This window comes from Hylobates moloch, unplaced genomic scaffold (genome assembly GCF_009828535.3).
Source record: "Hylobates moloch isolate HMO894 unplaced genomic scaffold, HMol_V3 SCAFFOLD_11, whole genome shotgun sequence".
NCBI lineage: Eukaryota > Metazoa > Chordata > Mammalia > Primates > Hylobatidae > Hylobates > Hylobates moloch.
This window is the reverse complement of record NW_026652286.1, coordinates 77,010,578-77,028,454: the sequence shown is the minus strand read 5'-3', so window position 1 is coordinate 77,028,454 and position 17,877 is coordinate 77,010,578. Positions and strand designations below refer to the sequence as shown.

Here is a 17,877-nt window from a genome sequence, read left to right as displayed (position 1 = left end):
TCTGTCTAGCTAAAGGATGGTAAATGCACCAATCAGCGCTCTGTGTCTAGCTAAAGATTTGTGAACGCACTAATCAGCATTGTCAAAATGGACCAATCAGCACTCTGTAAAATGGACCAATCAGCTCTCTGTAAAATGGACCAATCAGCAGGATGTGGGTGGGGCCAGATAAGGGAATGAAAGCAGGCCACCTGAGCCAACAGCAGCAACCCTGTATGGTCCTCTTCCACACTGTGGGAGCTTTGTTCTTTCACTCTTCACAATAAATCTTGCTGCTGCTTGCTCTGTGGGTCTGGCCGCCTTTGTGAGCTGTAACACTCACCGCGAAGGTCTGCAGCTTCACTCCTGAAGCCAGCGAGACCACGAAACTACCAGAGGGAAGAAACTCCGGACACACCTGAACATGTGAAGGAACGAACAACTCCAGACGTCATGTTTAAGAGCTGTAACACTCACCACGAAGGTCTGTGGCTTCATTCTTGAAGTCAGCAAGACCAAGAACCCACCAATTCCGGACACAATTGGAAGGTCTGAAAACTTTTAATAGAAAGTATTAACAAATTATGTGTCATGTGTCAACAAAATTGTGACATATATTAGTGGCTGTTTTTGTTTACTTATGTCCCTCAAGAAGAAATCCCATCCATTGTGTACTTAAAATATGCAAATTTCCAGTTAACTTATAAAATTTTTAGACCACACGACACAGGAAGGCAATGTTGAATAAAACATGTGCAGAGCAGACTAGCCTTCCTTGTTATAGAAAGTATACCTGCCAGAAACTAAAATAGCAGCTTAAATATGATAAATTCATAGAAAATTTTGAAAACCGTGAAAGAACCCTCCTCTGTTTTTATTTTCCTAAACTTATAATCAGGTGTCATATTTGCCTTGCTATTTCAGAGATGTACATCCTCTTCCAAAACTGTTTGCATAGGGGACAGATGCTCTGCAGTGAGCAAATATCAAGGAAATAATGAATTGGAAGTGACAAATGCCTTCAGCCAACAGTCCAAAGGGAATCATCATCTTGAAATAATACACAGCAGAAGGAGCCAAGGAAAGAATGAAATGGCAAAAGTGCCCGTGTTAATCCAAAAATTAAGCTCAGAGGTTGTGTTAGGCCAAGCTAATTGAACCAATCATGGTCTTTCTTTCATTTTGAATTAAAGAGTATTCATAAATATAGGACATGCTGGAATATTCTCAACTGGATTAGGGGAAACAAGACAGCTGAATCAGCAGCATAATCAAGAAATATTTGTTAGAGTAATGTGGATTTATTGAGCAAGATAAATAGATGTGGCTCTGTCTCTGTAAGACTTTACAAACGAGGACTGACAGCACTGATCTGGGAAAACAAAACTGGCAAAAACAGAAGATTGATGGGGTGGCATTATGCTAAGAGCAGTTTAGACAGTACTGTGTGTAAATAGAGCTTCTACCTTCTGGAAACTTAGGATCCAAGAAATATAAAAAATAGAAATAGAAAAAGGCAACAGTCATCATCATCATCATCACTTGTGCCATTTCTTGAGCTGTTTGATGGTACTAAGTAATAGGGCAGGAGCTTTACATGCATTGTCTCCTTCAATCCTCACAACAGCTCTAAAAAGTTCTCTTCTCCATTTTACCATTGGAGAATCCAAGGCTTAGTGATCACTTGCTCTAGATGCGTAGTCAATAGTGGGTGGATTCTAAAATATCTCACTTCAAAGCCTGTGAGGTATTTGTGTATGTTACTGCTTCCTAAATAAGTCACAAATATATTGGATTATTAATAAAAGAACAAAATTACTAATCCCAGACAGAACTGGATAGTGATAACAATGTATTGCCTAAATCACAAAACAAAAAGAAAAAATCAGCCCATTTATTAATAAAATTGCTATTTATGATTGCACAGAGAGGGGGTATCTAGCATATGCATTGACCCTAATTATAATTGCTATTGTGTGAAAACATTGAATGTGTCTAAGTTGCTACTTTGAGAAATGTAAAATAAAAATGCAACTCTATTCTCTGTCAATGTCAGATACCAATGACTGCAATGAACAAAATAGGTTTTAATATAATCAACCAGGGTTTAATAAATAATTAGGGATGTTAAGATAACCTTAACTAATGAATTTCCTATTAATGTCTCTTTACTTATTAAGCCCCATAGCCTTTAGCCAGTAATAGAAATACCAAATGTAAATTAAGGGCAGGCATAACTTATTCAGACTTTTTCAAATGAATGTGTTATATACGCTCAATTAAGAAGAATCTAGAAGTTTCTGAATACATACAAAGACAAAGCAGGAATGCTCAAATAATCATGAATGAGAAAAGAATAACAATTTTTCAGTCAAATTACCTAAATAAACTACACTGCTCTATAGAACAGTATACGTTAGGGCCAGATCAATCTTTAAGAAGAAGATGAGAATAGGAGATACTAACACACATATTTATTGTTTATTGCAGCTAACTTTTTTTCATTGTAATTTCTCTTTTAAGACTGTTAAGAGTAGGTAAAATTAGCTAATTTCATGAATGAAGAAATTGAGCCATAGAGAAGCTAAGTGATTTCGCAAAAATCAGAAAGTCATTAATGGTAGTCCTCATGTTATAGTGTTTTTGTTTTTATTTAGAGTTTGATGCCTTAAAAGTGAGAGAGGAGGAGAGAGCTGAAGTAAACAGCTACTACAGTTCCATTTTCAGCCTGAAATGGACTGTCTCTCAGTTGAAATATGGAAATTAAAAAGGGGAGTCAAAATGGGTAGATTTACTGGATGGCTTCTGTTTGGGGCCAAATATTTCTATGATAGCCACATCAGGCTGCTGCCATTACTTGCTCCATCATTGGTATTAGAGTAACATTTTGTACAAAAATTGGTTACTGTTTCCCCAGACTCCTGTGTTTTTTTTCAAGTGCCAAAAGCCATTGTAGGAAAGAGTTTAAAACTTTTTTTTTTTTTAATAGAAATGAGTGGCCATCAGCCAAAAGTCTAAAGGAAATTGTCATGTAGAAACTCTGAACAGCAGCATGAATATGCAGTCAAGTTTTATGCAGGGCACAAAAAGGGCTGATGGTGTAACATGGTCAATAAAATTAACAACAACTCACATCCAGAGACCAGAAATATTTCTCATCTGATCTATGCAATAATTTAAATGTACAGCATTCAACTATAAAAACAGAATCTATTTTCACTTAGGATGTAGAAAACTGCAAAAAAAATTCAATCAAAAAACAAGACAGATAACCTACAAAACCATAATTTTTTAGAGCATATCAGATAGTTCAGATCTTAAGGCAACCAGGAAAACTGAGATCAATGAGTTGGTAAACCTCCTAGGAGAACAGGATACATAAACTGTTACATCTTTGGCATAGCATGGAAGTAAGTGGCCACCATAGAAGCAGCTGAGAAAAAAAGGCTGAAATGTAAACACCTTCTTAAAGTCTGAATATAGACTGCTTCTGGAGAAAAGGCAGGTAACTTTTCAACACCCTACACATGCTGATTTCAAGAAGTTGTTTGGTACCGGAGGAGGAACAAGAAATTCTTTCCTGACACAGCCATCTGCTGCTGGAGTTGGGGTAGGAAACTCTGTCTAGGTTCTTGTCCTAAAACAAGGCATATTTTTGCTGCAAATGGGGGAGAAACAGGAATCTCGTTTACCCTAGTCTCCAGAGATACAAAGTTTAGGTTTTTTGCCCTTTAAGAGGAACAGGAAATTTGTTTACTTTCTGGACTCTAGGTTGAATAGGAAGAGAGGTTACTTGCATTTTAGAAAGGGCAGAAATGGGATCTAATTAAATTAAAGAGCTTCTGCACAGCAAAAGAAACTACCATCAGAGTGAAGAGGCAACCTACAGAATGGGAGAAAATTTTTGCAACCTACTCATCTGACAAAGGGCTAATATCCGGAATCTACAATGAACTCAAATTTACAAGAAAAAAACAAACAACCCCATCAAAAAGTGGGCAAAGGACATGAACAGACACTTCTCAAAAGAAGACATTTATGCAAACAAACAAAAACGAAACAAATTGAATTATTAGACATTAAAACACAGTATCAAAAGAAACCAATGGCTATGATGTGATTATCCACACACTGAACACATGAGAATAAAGAATTCACAAGCATTAAGACGGATCAATAGGTATTATTCAAACTAACACCAAAAGAAAAAAAAAGCAGACGAGAGTATCAGAGGCCTTGGGACAAGATCAGTCTAATATATGTATACTTGCCATAGAAAAGGAAGAAGCTCCAGATGGACACAATAAATATTTGAATAGATAACATCCTAACATTTCCAAATTTCATATAAGGTAACACGAAAGATCCAAGTAGCTTAGATAATGCCAAACAGGATAAATACAAAGAAAAACTACGTGTATCATACTTAGACTGTTAAAAGAAAAACTACTGAAGGCAGTTGAGTACAAAGAAATATTACATAAAGGAAAGCAATGGTAAGAATTTTAGCTGACTTCTCATCAAAAAGCAATGAAATCAAGAAGTCAATGGAATGGCATCTTGGATGTGTTGAAATTTCGTAAAAAGAATATTAGAGTTCTACTAGTAAAAAATATACTTCAAAAATCAACATGACATATAAGCACCTACAGAAATTTAATACAAAATAAATTCATATCCAGCAAAGTCACAAGACAAGAAATGCTAAAAGAAATTCTCTAGATTAAAGCAAAATGTAATCACAAAAAGTCCTTTCATTTTCAATCTGTTTGTATCTATGTAATTAATAGATGATTCTTACTTAAGAAAAAACTATGGTTTTTTTTATATGCATGTCACAGGGCTTTAATTTCGAACTTTGTTTTGAAATGAAAGAATTCCTATTCCATGGAAATTATGTCAATACAAGTTTTTAAATATCATCAATAAGCACTTAATGTTGCTCTTAGATGAATTTTATGCATTTAGTAGTATGTATGATTCCTTGAGATAAAATGAAAACATAGGTAATTCCCAGAAAGCACCCTAAAGCTGAAGCCATTACAAAACTACAGATTTCTTATTAAAAGGAATATGCATTATTTTGTAATTCAGTAAATACATATTGGTTACCTAAAATGCAGCATTATAGTAAAGGCTAATAATAAAACAATATAAAAGACAGACATCACTCCAGTTCTCGGATACCTTACAGATTAATACATCACTAGATTAGAATCCATAAGACTTTCAGAGATATGGATAGAAAACAAAATGACTTAGATTTTGGAAAATACATCATAACTTATAAAATAGTGTAATGCTTGATTCCCTCAATGTGAGTAATACACATTTATTCTAAAGATACTGATGTAGCCCAAGTCATTTCTACCTCTTCTTATTAAAATCATTTGAGTCTATTTTACATTTTTTTGAAATCTTCTGTGATCTCAAATTTTGACCCTTGAAGTCAAATTTGATTTTGTAAGTAATTAACAAACCGTAGAATTATAAAAATATTTTTAGCTGTAATAGCAAAGTAAAGCATATTTAAGTTTGAATTGGTTGAAAGAAAAAAATTCTAACAATCCACAACTTCTGTCTCTTTCCAGAAAGAAGTTAACAGTATCCCTGATGCATTTACTCCACAGTCTCTACTTCAGTTTAGGAATTTTTGTTTTTTCTTCAGTTCATTGTCCTCTTCTAAAGTATAAGTTTCAGTGGTTTTATAAGTAAACTGCTTAATAATTGCTTAATCCTTCCATAGCTCAGTTTCCTCATCTGTAAGATGTGGATCATATATGCGCCCACATCACTAGGTTTTTGTTGGAATTAAATAAAAACTGTATATAAACCATTAAAACAGAGTGCCACCAGTTCAATCAAAGGCTAATTCCTGTACTTTAGCTTTAAGAGTCCAGTTTTTCTCATACACTCAAAAAACTCTCTCTTATCATTGATTCTGTCTTCCACATAATGTGTTATCTTTCTATGATAATGACCTTTGTCAAGATAATTTTTATCAGGCTGCAGATATACCCTGCCAGGTGAAAAAAAAAAATAATACTTCATATCTGTTCTGAGATAACGATTCATTTCTCTGTGCCTTTCCATAGCAAAGTATTCACCACAGTAATTTTATCTCTGTTTCTTATTTCCCAATGTTTTTCATTTTCCTCCAACTAAGTTTCTATTCTCACACCTAAGTAAAATTGAACAAATCCAAGTCATCTATAATTTCCACATTGCCAAACCCACGTGACTCTGTACATCCCTTTTCTAACTCTGTAAAGTACTTATGAACATCTACAATCCCTTTCCTTGGGTCTTCTAGTCAATCATCAGAAGATCCCTTATATTCTCAGTCTCTTCTCTACAATTTCATTTATCTTAGTGCATTAATTCAACCCCATCTATCACTTAATGGTTATCCTTCTTTAGGGTCTCTCAAATGTTGACTGTTTGCTTTCCCACACCCCACATGCCTCTGGTCCTCAGTTAGGGTAGGTTTCCCTTTGTTCTGGATTGGCATGGCCAAAGAATGCATCCTTTTATCCTTGAACCTACAGATGGTTAAGGGTCCCCTTCTGTCCTCCCTAAATACCTCCAGTTTGAATCACCTGTCATGAGACTAACCCTCCTTAGTAGAGTCATCTACTGATCCTAGGGGCAACTGCCCCTCTTTTCTTGAAGATTTTATATCAAGATTCAATGTTATTTTCTACAATATGACTGTTATTTTATTTTTTAATGATTTCACTGTGTACATAAAAATTCCTTAAAACACCATGGCTATTTTTCCTATGTGATAACAATTTCATTGAACAGAGCAGTTTTTGAAGAAGGATACTCTGGGAAGCTGTGGTCTGGAGCTTAGGAGAGGCTTTAGAAAGAAAATAATTTATATCTGGGCCTTAAAGATGAAAGTGAGATTTAGCAAAACAAAAGGGGCTAAAGTGTAGGGAAATTGAAAGAGGCAATATGGCTGAGAAAATATATGTAAAAATTTTTTTCCTAAATAGACGTCAAAAGTATACTATTTCTCTACTTAAATTGTCTTGCCTCCCCTCTCTGTATATGAAATTCCTTCACAATTTTTAGGGCTTGGGCCAGAACTTAAGACTTTGGTACCAACATTCCCCAACCACCTTAACAAAAAACCAAGCAGCCTGCATTTAAATTCTGACTGCACTATCATTAGGATTATTTATGAAACACTTCTCATATGTGAAATTTATTTACATTTTTGTTTGTGTCTTCACATAACTTCCTCAGTGCGAAGAATATGCTGTGTTTACCAAGGGAAGGATGATGTCTAACACATATTTTATATCTCTCCTTTCAATAAATGCTAATGGCAGGATAATGTATAAAGCAAGTTTTAAAAGAAGCGGAATATCTTTGTGAAAAGCTTTTACAAATACATGTACATATATCACTGACAGTATGCTTCTCACAACAGTAGGCATAGAGTTTGTCATAGGTCACATAGAGTCACACAATCACAAGTGAAAGACACCTTCTAGTTATTCCCTTTCTTTGAGCAAATGAGAATACAGAGGCCAAGAGACAGGAAATGGTGTATCCCTATTACAGAGCCACAAGTCTGGAACTGAAATTTAGATTTTTTACTTCCTTAAGTTATTATACTTTCTACTACACCATTCTGCTCCACAACCATTACAATAATCACTGGCATTATTATTATACTTTATTAAGGATATATAAAACCAAATGTGTTTTATTAGAACCCTCAAATCTATTCACATGAGTATAGACATCACTGTTGCTACTCATTTTACATTCTTTCCTGCTCATAAATTAATGGGTCCTTCAAGATGCATTGCCTTCCCTAAAACAGTGTTCACATTTTTCAGTGCTCACATCTGTTTGCTGGAAAATTCTAAACACTCATTAGGCAAATGATTGGTTGTATTAGTAAAAAAATTTACTGGAAGATATTATAATCCCAAGAATAAAATGAAGCCATGAGCAACACAGCTTGATGACCCAAGCTTTAGAAGCACTATAATTTATCTGAAAATACAATTAGAGTTAGGCAATATGTAGCATGGTATTGTAATAAAAATAAATAAGTTATGCCATAATTTCTTTTGTTCACGTTATGTTTTCATTTTCTGTCCTAGGTTCTAAACTGCATTCTTTAAAAGAAACAGTGTTGTCACTTTGCTGATATCCTTGGACATTCAAGTGCTGAACTAAAGCTACTTTCATAGACACTTAGCTACCACTAATTCCTGCGTCATATATTACTGATAACATTGATGAGGTTTATGGCTACATCTGGTAGATTTGCCACACATTTTGTAGTGCCTTTGCTGTGCGCTCAGCAAGTAACAAAGGTGAGAGACATTCTGTATTAGTCCGTTCTCATGCTGCTAATAAAGACATATCCCAGACTGGGTAATTTATAAAGGAAAGAGGTTTAATTGACTCACAGTTCTCCAGGGCTAGGGAGGCCTCAGGAAACTTACAATTATGGTGGAATCGGAAGCAAACACATCTTTCTCAGGGCAGGAGGAAGGGGAAGTGCCAAGCAAAGGAGAGAAGAGCCCCTTATAAAACCATCAGATCTATGAGAACTCAGTCTCACGAGAATAGCATGGGTGTAATGGCCCCCATGATTCAATAACCTACCACTGGGTCCCTCCTATGACACTTGGGGATTATGGGAACTACAAGATGAGGTTTAGTGGTGGGGACACAGACAAACCATATCACATTCTCTGCTCTGTAGTTGCTTACCAAGTGTCATAGTCTGATTCTGCTGCTATAGCAAAAGGCCATAAACTGGGGAGTTTATAAACAGAAATTTGTTTCACACAATTCTACAGATTGAGAAGGTCAAGATCAAGGCACCAGCAGGTTCAGTGTCTGGTGAGCTCTGCTTTCTGGTTCATAGACAATGCCTTCCTTCTTGCTCTGTCCTCATTTGGTGAAGAAACTAGCCAGCTCTTATAATATGGTGGGATTGCATAGGCAGTAATCCCGATCATGAGGGCTTCACCCTCACAATCTAATCACTTTCCAAAGATCTCACCTTCTAATACCATCACCTGGAAAGTTAAGATTTCAACCTATGAATCTGGGCCAGTGGGGAAACACAAACATTCAGACCCTAGGATGGAGCTTGTAATTATAGAAGTAAAATTCCCTTAACCTGGCCTACACTTAACAAGCTAACTCTCTTTTCTCTGAAAACACAACTATTGATGTTTGTAACATAGTGAAAAGATGTGGTGATTAACAGAAACCTTGCTCTTCAAATTGTGCTCCAAGGATCAGCAGCAGCAGCCACAACTGAAAGCTTGTTAAAAATGCAGACGTTCAGGCCACAAATCTAGGCCTACTAAATCAGAATGTGAATTTTATCCCTATGCACATTAAAATTTGAGAAGCAATACTCTAGTATACCCAGTCACTTCTGTTCTTTCTACCTGGGATGTATGCTTACCACGTCAGTTGCATTTGTTCCTATATGCACAATTCTTTAAAATAGCCTGTGTGTTCTTGTAATGAAAAAATGATGACATGAATCCAGAAAGAAAGGTAGTTATCATTTTTATCATTTTTATGTGCTAAGTTATATACTTTGTCAAGATTCAGTAAATGTAAATCATGGCTATAATGGACATTGAATTAGTTGTAGGCAGAACAACTATTAATAATTAAAAGGGGTGGAAATTGTAAAAATCCAGAGTGATTCCAAATTTGGATCGCTTCATATATGGCTTTAAGTCTCCACGTTAATTTAAATATATCAAAATAGGACATGCTAGATGTTGCAGAAAACACAGCTTAGAACCTGTTGATCTATGTAAAAATATTTGTGAACAAAGTGCATCTCTATGGTTTGAGTAAAAACAATAGATGGGGCCAGATCTCAGAGGCTCTTCAGGAAACAAACATTATTCCAATCTTGCTTATATAATTTTGTATACAGAGATAAGTAAACTATTGCTAAGTGGGAATATGAAACTCATGAAACATAGTATGGACTAATGGAAAGGGTATAAGTTCAGTTTTGTGTAATTCATTCATTCAACAAATATGTCCAGAAAATCTGCCAGACACAATAGGTGCTGGACATACAATGTGAGCAAGACAGACACAGAAGTTCCCTCTGGCAGGGAGATATAACTCTGTAAATTGCTTGCTTTTATGAAAGCTCAGGTTTCTCCTCCAGAGAGACAATCTTATCTAGTTCATAGAGTTTTGCTAAAGGTTAAGTGGGATTATGTTGTATCTAGAAGTTCAATAAATCTAATCTCCCTCTTTACCTTTGTTCAATATGTAATAGAAATCACTGGAGTTTCTTGAGCAGAGGACTTCCATGAATCAGAGGTTCTCTTAAGAAAATCAATTTAGCTTGTAGAACAATTAGTTTAGGTGGGAAGGAATGCATGGTGTTCTGTACTAGGGAGATATGAGAGAAAATTTACAGTAAGAGCTCACTTTTCCTGGCTGAGGAAGGTTCCCAGCTAACCTTTGGAGTTCCTCCTGAAGCACTAGCTTCTCTTTCCACTCCCACCAGCTCCACTTCTCCAATCACTTGAGTAGTTTTATTCTTGAGATGCGAGCGAAAAGCAAATAACCTCTCTGGAATATTTCTTGTTCCTAAAAAGCCATACATGTTATTTTTATGTTATTTTAGAGAAATATTTTTAAAATAAAAAGTATAGGAACATAGTCCAATAATTGGTAGCCACACCTTCTAAACAAAGCTTCCTGTTTCCCAGAAAATTTCTAACCCACATGAGTACTTAATGCATCCAATACTCTCAATGCCACTATCTCCCACCTTGCCCTCCACCACATGCTCCCATATCCTCTTATGATTCACAGCTTTCTAGATTCTCTTCCACTTGGTCTCTCACCTACTTCTCATTTCTTCCCAAGGCTTCTTTTAATTCAACAAATTTTATTCAGTATTTGTAATAATCGCTCGTGTTTTATAAATAGTTAATAGAAAGGGAAGATATTTGTATCAATTAAATCAAGTTCTCTATTTCTCCGCCATGATATATAAATTACAAAGATCTAAAATGTTTCTTTTGCCTTATAAATCTACTTCTCTTTTAAATATAGACTTGATAGCAGAGGGCACACCAATAAACACATGAACACAAATGTAACGTAATTTTAGAGATTTTATCTTCAAAATAATTACTAAATTTATTATGTTTTATAGACCTACATCTAAAACTTAGCACTGGCTCATGCCTGTAATCCCAGCACTTTGAGAGGCCAAGGCAGGAGGATTGCTTGAGTCCAGGAGTTCAAGACCAGTCTGGGCAGCATAGCCAGAATTTGTCTTTACAAGTAACAAAGAAATTATCCAGGCATGGTGGCACACACCTGTGCTCCCAGCTACTCAGAAGACTGAGGTAAGAGGATCACTTGAGCCTGGGAGATCGAGGCTGCAGTGAGCCATGATTGTGCCATTACACTTCAGCCTGGACAACAGAGTGAGGCCCCATCTCAAAAATAATTTTTTAATAAATAAAAACTTTAAAAAAATAAAAATTAGTTTAATGTCATTCAGTTGGAAGAGTATGGGCTTTAGAGTGAGGAAGATATAAATTTGAAAAGATGCTCTGACATTTACTAGTTCTGCAGTCTCAGGCACATTACCTAGTTACTGACCTTCAATTTCTTCATTTTCAAAGAAAGTTTTTCCAATAGTATAGACTTGTAATGAAAATTAGATGTAATAGCCAAATGCCATATAATAAATAAAAAAGTGTGTGTTTTAGTTGAAAAGAAATGTTAATTATTTGCAAAAGGTTGAGTAGGACTTCTTTTCTGAAGATAATTAATTTTTGTCCATTTCATGGTATTCTGTTCTAGTATTTAAATTTGTGTAACTTACATATAAATTGACCAAAGCTTTGCACTTGTTGCTAGAATCAATGACCTTTCCATGTATTAAGAAATACTTATTCTATCTGTACATAAAATGATTCGATGTGACCACTGATAAATTCTGCACATTTACACACAAAATACTGAAAACATATTTTCTTTTCAAATTCTCATTGTTGTCCAATGATTTGGGAACTATTTCAGAATGATAACTTATGTGACGGTTCTGAGAATTTTAAGGAATTCATAAAATATATAATAAACCTTTGTGTCTCTCAAGTTTTTTTAATCCTAGAAAGACTGAGTTCAACTTATATCTGTGATTCAAAATGTCATGCTTACTTATGCTGTGCTTATAATTTTGTGAACCTTGAGACCACACTGCCCTCATATATTCTTTGAACACAGTCATTTCTTGAAACTTCCATTTTGTCTCAGGGTTCATCCAAGTAACTGCTTATTCTGTTCTCCCCTTTCAGAGAAGATTTTAATATTTCCCTCCAATTCTGAAGTGGTCAGAAGGACCAGATAATGGATCAATTCAAAAGTAGCATTCTCTTAGGAGCATATTAATTATAATTAACAAGTCAGATTATATTGGTCCAGGTGCTGCATTGAAGTAGAAAAGCAGTGCTCTAGGAGTGTGCCTGTCTGACAAGCGTGGATGTGACTCCAGTCCTAACAAGAATACAACGGGAACCAGGTAAGAAAATCACTTAAGTGGTAAAAAATACAGCAAAATTGCAATACTGGTGGCTACCACAGAGGTCTCTGAGAATTAAGTGTGTAATTTCAGGCACACTATGGGTCCAAATAAACAACACTTACTTTTGTGATCGTATTGCTTCTTTTTAACTGTTAACCATTTAAAATCTTCATTTCTCCCCCCTTTAATCTTAACATGTTTGGAGAAGAGAGAAAAGGTTAATTTGCATTTTTCTACACAGGGTCAGGGACCCAGTACATTTCCACTGTGCCTCTCTACTTCTTCATTTATTCTTGTTTTCTCCCTTTATTCATTTATAAAATATTTGAACACCTGTTAAATAGTTACCACTGTGCCCATTGCCATCTGCCACATCATAAAATAGAGACATTTTTCTCCAGTATATTGCCTGAACAGTAGTGAAATGACATAGTTTCTGAGAGGATAAGCCCATTGTCCACTTCACTTGTGAACACAAACCCAGCTCCAGACAGAGTTTACCTTAGAGTGAATACAATCTAATGAATCCATACGCAAATGTATTTGCTGGAGGGAACTTGTAATCTCTTATCTCAGAAAAGCCAGAAGCAATTGCTACATGGATAGGATTTGGCATAATGTTGTGCCAGAGGACACAGCAAATATTACTTGCCTTAAAGTGTTCTGTAGACCCCAGGGTAGGTTTAACTTTGACAAGACTGCCAAAAAAGATAATGAAAGGTTTTTCCTACTTATATATTAAGTATTCAGATGGTTAGAATAATAAACATATCACAAATTATATATATACTACAGGTTATAAAATGACCATTTAATGACAGTTTTTGCAATCTGTGGCAAATATAAAACACTTTAAAGAATAGTAGTATTACTAAATAAGCTAAATGTCTACCACAAAAGCTTTGGGAAAATATTATACAAGGCCAGACCACTGTTACAAATAATTTAATCAACAAATATGATCAAAACCAACTAGTTCTGATTTAAATGATAACTTCGTAACAATTATTTTCCAATTAAAAAATTTATAACTGAAATGAAGAATCAAATCTGCTTAAGTATAACACGAGTCCTTATGCTAAATAAAATTAACGTCATAAAACAAATCCCAAGCCATGACATTTTCTAAGATTTATTTAAGAAGCAATGCTAAACTCTCACTTGCTCCTGTAATTTTTTATTTTGTTATTAATATAGCTCTATTAAAACCTGTAGAAGTTTTAAAATTCAACTCTATATTTGAGTCTGTACATGTCACTTATTCATTCCTCACTTGATAGCAAATCATTCCAGTGAAAATACACCAGCAAAATCCTGAGCAATTTGAATGCAAATTAAATCAATACAATAACTTAGAAGAATTTGCCCTTGTAAAGCGTGCAAGTTCAGGCAGCTGTTCAGGATCCTTATTTTGTTTAGTTAATCTCTAGTAGTATAACTATATTTAAGGCATTCATTGCAAACTCCATTTTTAAGTGTGATAAAGCCCAGAGCAATCAGAATTATAACCAAAAGGTGAATGTATTCAGGAAGCTAAAGAATAGATACCAGTTCTCATTCTAAACTAAGTCAAAATAAAATACCTTGCCACATGAAAATCATAAAGTTAACTGCAGAAATGAATTAAAAAGTTGCTTTCTCTTCCCATCATTTGTTCATACAACTAACAATGATTATGATTGTAGTTGAAAAAGTTATAGTGTAGATGTAAAACTTTTTTCAGAATATTCTAATGAATAATTCCAAAAGATAAGGTGTTATTCCATGAGCTTCTCTTTAGTTTCTGAGGTAAGCTTTCTCTACTATGAAAATGAACACAAACAAAGAAGCAGCACTGTAGTATCAAATTCCAAACATGAGACAGGAATTAAAATGTTTTTTGAAACCAATTTTAGTCACCTCCACATTTTAATATAAAACATTTTTAACGAAAAGCAGTACAACTAAGTAAGTTACATATTTACCATAAAAGCTTTCGGAAAATATACAAATCCAGATCACTGTTGTAAATAATTTAATCAGTACATATTATTGAGCACTTGCATTTCACCAGGCTATTGGGCTAGGCAGGATTTGGGGGTACAGAGATGAATAAAGCATTATGTAGTGTGGTGGGAGTGGGGTCCCATATGTAAATAAAGACTAACTGCACAATGTGGCTGGAGGCATATATAACGTCTTGGGAACAAACAGGAGAAAGCTCCTAATTGTACCTAAAACAAGGTCAAGGCCCTCACAAAAGAGAAAAGACTTGAGCTGAGACAAGGAGAGAACAAGAAGACTCTCATACTGGCTTCAAAATTATAAAGACTCTGGGTATATGGCAAAGCTTCCCAAAGCCCAGAGACCACCAGTGAGGGAGGAGTGACTTGAGAAAGGTTAGAGCATCTCAGTAAACTTGAATTGGTCACCTGTGCTGGTGACTGACTTACAAGTAGTCCAGGTGAAGCTGCATGATCTACCTGCAGGTTTAATCTACTGGTTGGAAATCTTTGGTGAATCCTCTGGTAATCTCCTAGACATGAGCAGCATGTCCATTTGCTATCAGCTTAACACCTGGGAGAGTTGTTACTGTGCAGGTTCATATCCACTTAGCAGTGGGTTTGTACCTGGTAACAATCAAAATTAACAAAATGTGTCCTGGGTTCCTATCTACCTCCCAACTTGTTGCTCCCAAGACATCACATATGCCTGTACAGGTCGCCAGCCACACTGTGCAGTTATTCTCAACCTGGTTGAGAGATAGATAGGATTAATGCTCTTTCTCTACGTGCCAATATCGCTCCTCAAACCATGCATTTTCCCTGACTTCTTCTGAATCACTATTTCTCCTTCCATTTCTCATGGCCTTAGCAATCTTGTAAAACTCCAGAAAGTGTGAAATAAAATGGTCCTTGCTATAGTTTTTATTTTCTTTTTTTCTCCCTGAGATTGCAGAAAAGAAAGACAAGTCATCAAAACCAAGGCTGGAGAACAAGTTAAAATGCTCTTGGAGAATTGGCTTTCAGGACAGAGGAAATTAGATTTATTTGGCAAAACCGAGCCAAGGCAGGAGCCAAAGTCAGATGGATTAGGGCAATCAAAGCCAAAGACAGACAGTACTGATACGAATTTAATCAGGAGAAAGAGTCCAAGTGTACGTAAGGCTGGAACTAGAGACTAAATCATGACCTTTTTAAAAGCAGAGAATCTGTCCCAATCTCCCCCTTAATACACAGAGGTAAGATACTGAGTTTTCAATGTATATAGTCATTCTAGTTTCTTCTGGCTATTCTAATAAACTGCTATGTTAATAGTGGATATCTTCCTTTGAAATAAATATATGTTCAAACCTCCTGTATCATTTCAGTAATTTCTGGCACCAAGGCAAGCAGATGACGAAGAAAATTTTTGGTAAACATGACTGCTTCTCTTCCTTAAAAATCACATCTATGATATCAATATCCACGTCCATAGATTGGTGAGTAACAGTTGGTCCCCAAGTCAAACACCCCTGTACTATTCAATCAATGTAGGCTTGGATGGGAGGGGTCAAGAGGTGAGTATGTAGTAAATGTGATCCAATGTTAATTTAAAACCACACTAAATAAATTGATTTACTAATATAAGAACTAGAAATTCACATAAATCACATGAGAATCGTCTTCTCTCCTGGTTCTTTTTTCACCTGACCAAGGGCTGCTTTATTCCTTAAATGACACTCAGTTAATAATGAACATCAGAAGTTGTTTGGAAAAACTATCTTACTTACATAAATGATAAGCAAATTAATCTATTCAGCTGTATGATTCCACCTACATAAATTGCCGGCTCCAGATAAACAAAACACAAAATACAATCATAGTTCCTTTGTGTCTGGAATTGGTTCCTTCCAGTGGGTTCTTGTCCTCGCTGACTTCAAGAATGAAGCCACGGACCCTCGCGGTGAGTGTTACAGTTCTTAAAGATGGTGCGTCCGGAGTTTGTTCCTTCAGATGTTCAGATGTGCCCCAAGTTTCTTCCTTCTGGTGGGTTCATGGTCTCGCTTAACTTCAGGTGGGAAGTGGCAGACCTTCGCAGTGAGTGTTACAGCTCTCAAGGGTGGCGTGTCCGGAGTTGTTTGTCTCTCCAGGTGGGTTCGTGGCCTCCCTCACTTCAGGAGTGAGGCCGCAGACCTTCACAGTGAGTGTTACAGCTCTTAAAGGTGGCGTGTCTGGAGTTGTTTGTTCCTCCTGGGTGGGTTCGTGGTCTCACCAACTTCCTGAATGAAGCTACAGACCCTGGCGGTGAGTGTTACAGCTCATAAAGGTAGTGCAGATCCAAACAAAGAGCAGCAGCAAGATTTATTATGAACAGCGAAAGAACAAAGCTTACACACCGTGGAAGGGTACCCAAGTGAGTTTCTGCTGCTGGCTCAGGTGGCCAGCTTTTATTCCCTTATTTGGCCACACCCACGTCCTGCTGATCAGTCTGTTTTACAGATCGCTGATTGGTCTATTTTACAGAGTGCTGATTGGTCCGTTTTTACAGAGTGCTGATTGGTGTATTTACAAACCTTTAGCTAGACACAGAGCGCTGATTGGTGCGTTTTTACAGAGTGCTAATTGGTGCGTTTACAAACCTTTAGCTAGACACAGCACTGATTGGTATGTTTACAATCCTTTATCCAGACAAAAAAGTTCTCCAAGTCCCCACCCGACCCAGAAGCCCAGCCAGCTTCACCTCTCACCTTTAATGTTTCATCTGATTTGCATGTCCAAAATAATGTGTTCCTTTGAAACAACACATTTCAAGAGTGAGCAATAACCCAAAACTGTTATATCTGATAAAATCAAAACAGAAACAAAGAAGACCATTATTACTAGTCTACTCTGTATATGTACTTATTTTATTTATTTATTTTTTATTTTTTTTTGAGACAGAGTCTTGCTCAGTCGCCAAGGCTGCAGTGCAGTAGCACGATCTCAGCTCACTGCAACCTCTGCCTCCTGGGTTCACGCCATTCTCCTGCCTCAGCCTCCCGAGTAGCTAGGACTACACACGCCCACCACGATGCCCGGCTAATTTTTTTTTTATATTATTAGTAGCCATGGTAGCCAGGATGGTCTCGATCTCCTGACCTCGTGATCCACCTGCCTCAGCCTCCCAAAGTGCTGGGATTACAGGCGTGAGCCACCGCACCCAGCCTATGCTTTTTTATTTTAACGAGGAATGCATACACAACTTATATATCACATAACATGCCCTGTGCAATAGCTTCAGCCCACTCAACTCCTGAAATATGCTCTCTTTGGGTCCTTGGAAGTGGCTTATCAGAAAGTATTAGGATGAGAAATGGCACTTACCCA

At 36.3% G+C, this 17,877-nt stretch overlaps 2 long non-coding RNA genes across 2 annotated transcripts; both read left to right on the top strand.

The window, feature by feature from the left end:
- The first annotated feature begins 224 nt into the window (after positions 1-224).
- LOC131384572 (uncharacterized) lies at positions 225-11,274 on the top strand. The gene is made up of 3 exons (XR_009215555.1): positions 225-528; positions 8,106-8,321; positions 11,171-11,274. It is a non-coding gene; the product is annotated as an uncharacterized LOC131384572 (long non-coding RNA).
- A 21-nt stretch (positions 11,275-11,295) lies between these two features.
- Positions 11,296-15,626, top strand: LOC131384591 (uncharacterized). Its single transcript, XR_009215596.1, has 3 exons — positions 11,296-11,366; positions 12,451-12,547; positions 15,481-15,626. It is a non-coding gene; the product is annotated as an uncharacterized LOC131384591 (long non-coding RNA).
- Positions 15,627-17,877: the final 2,251 nt, after the last annotated feature.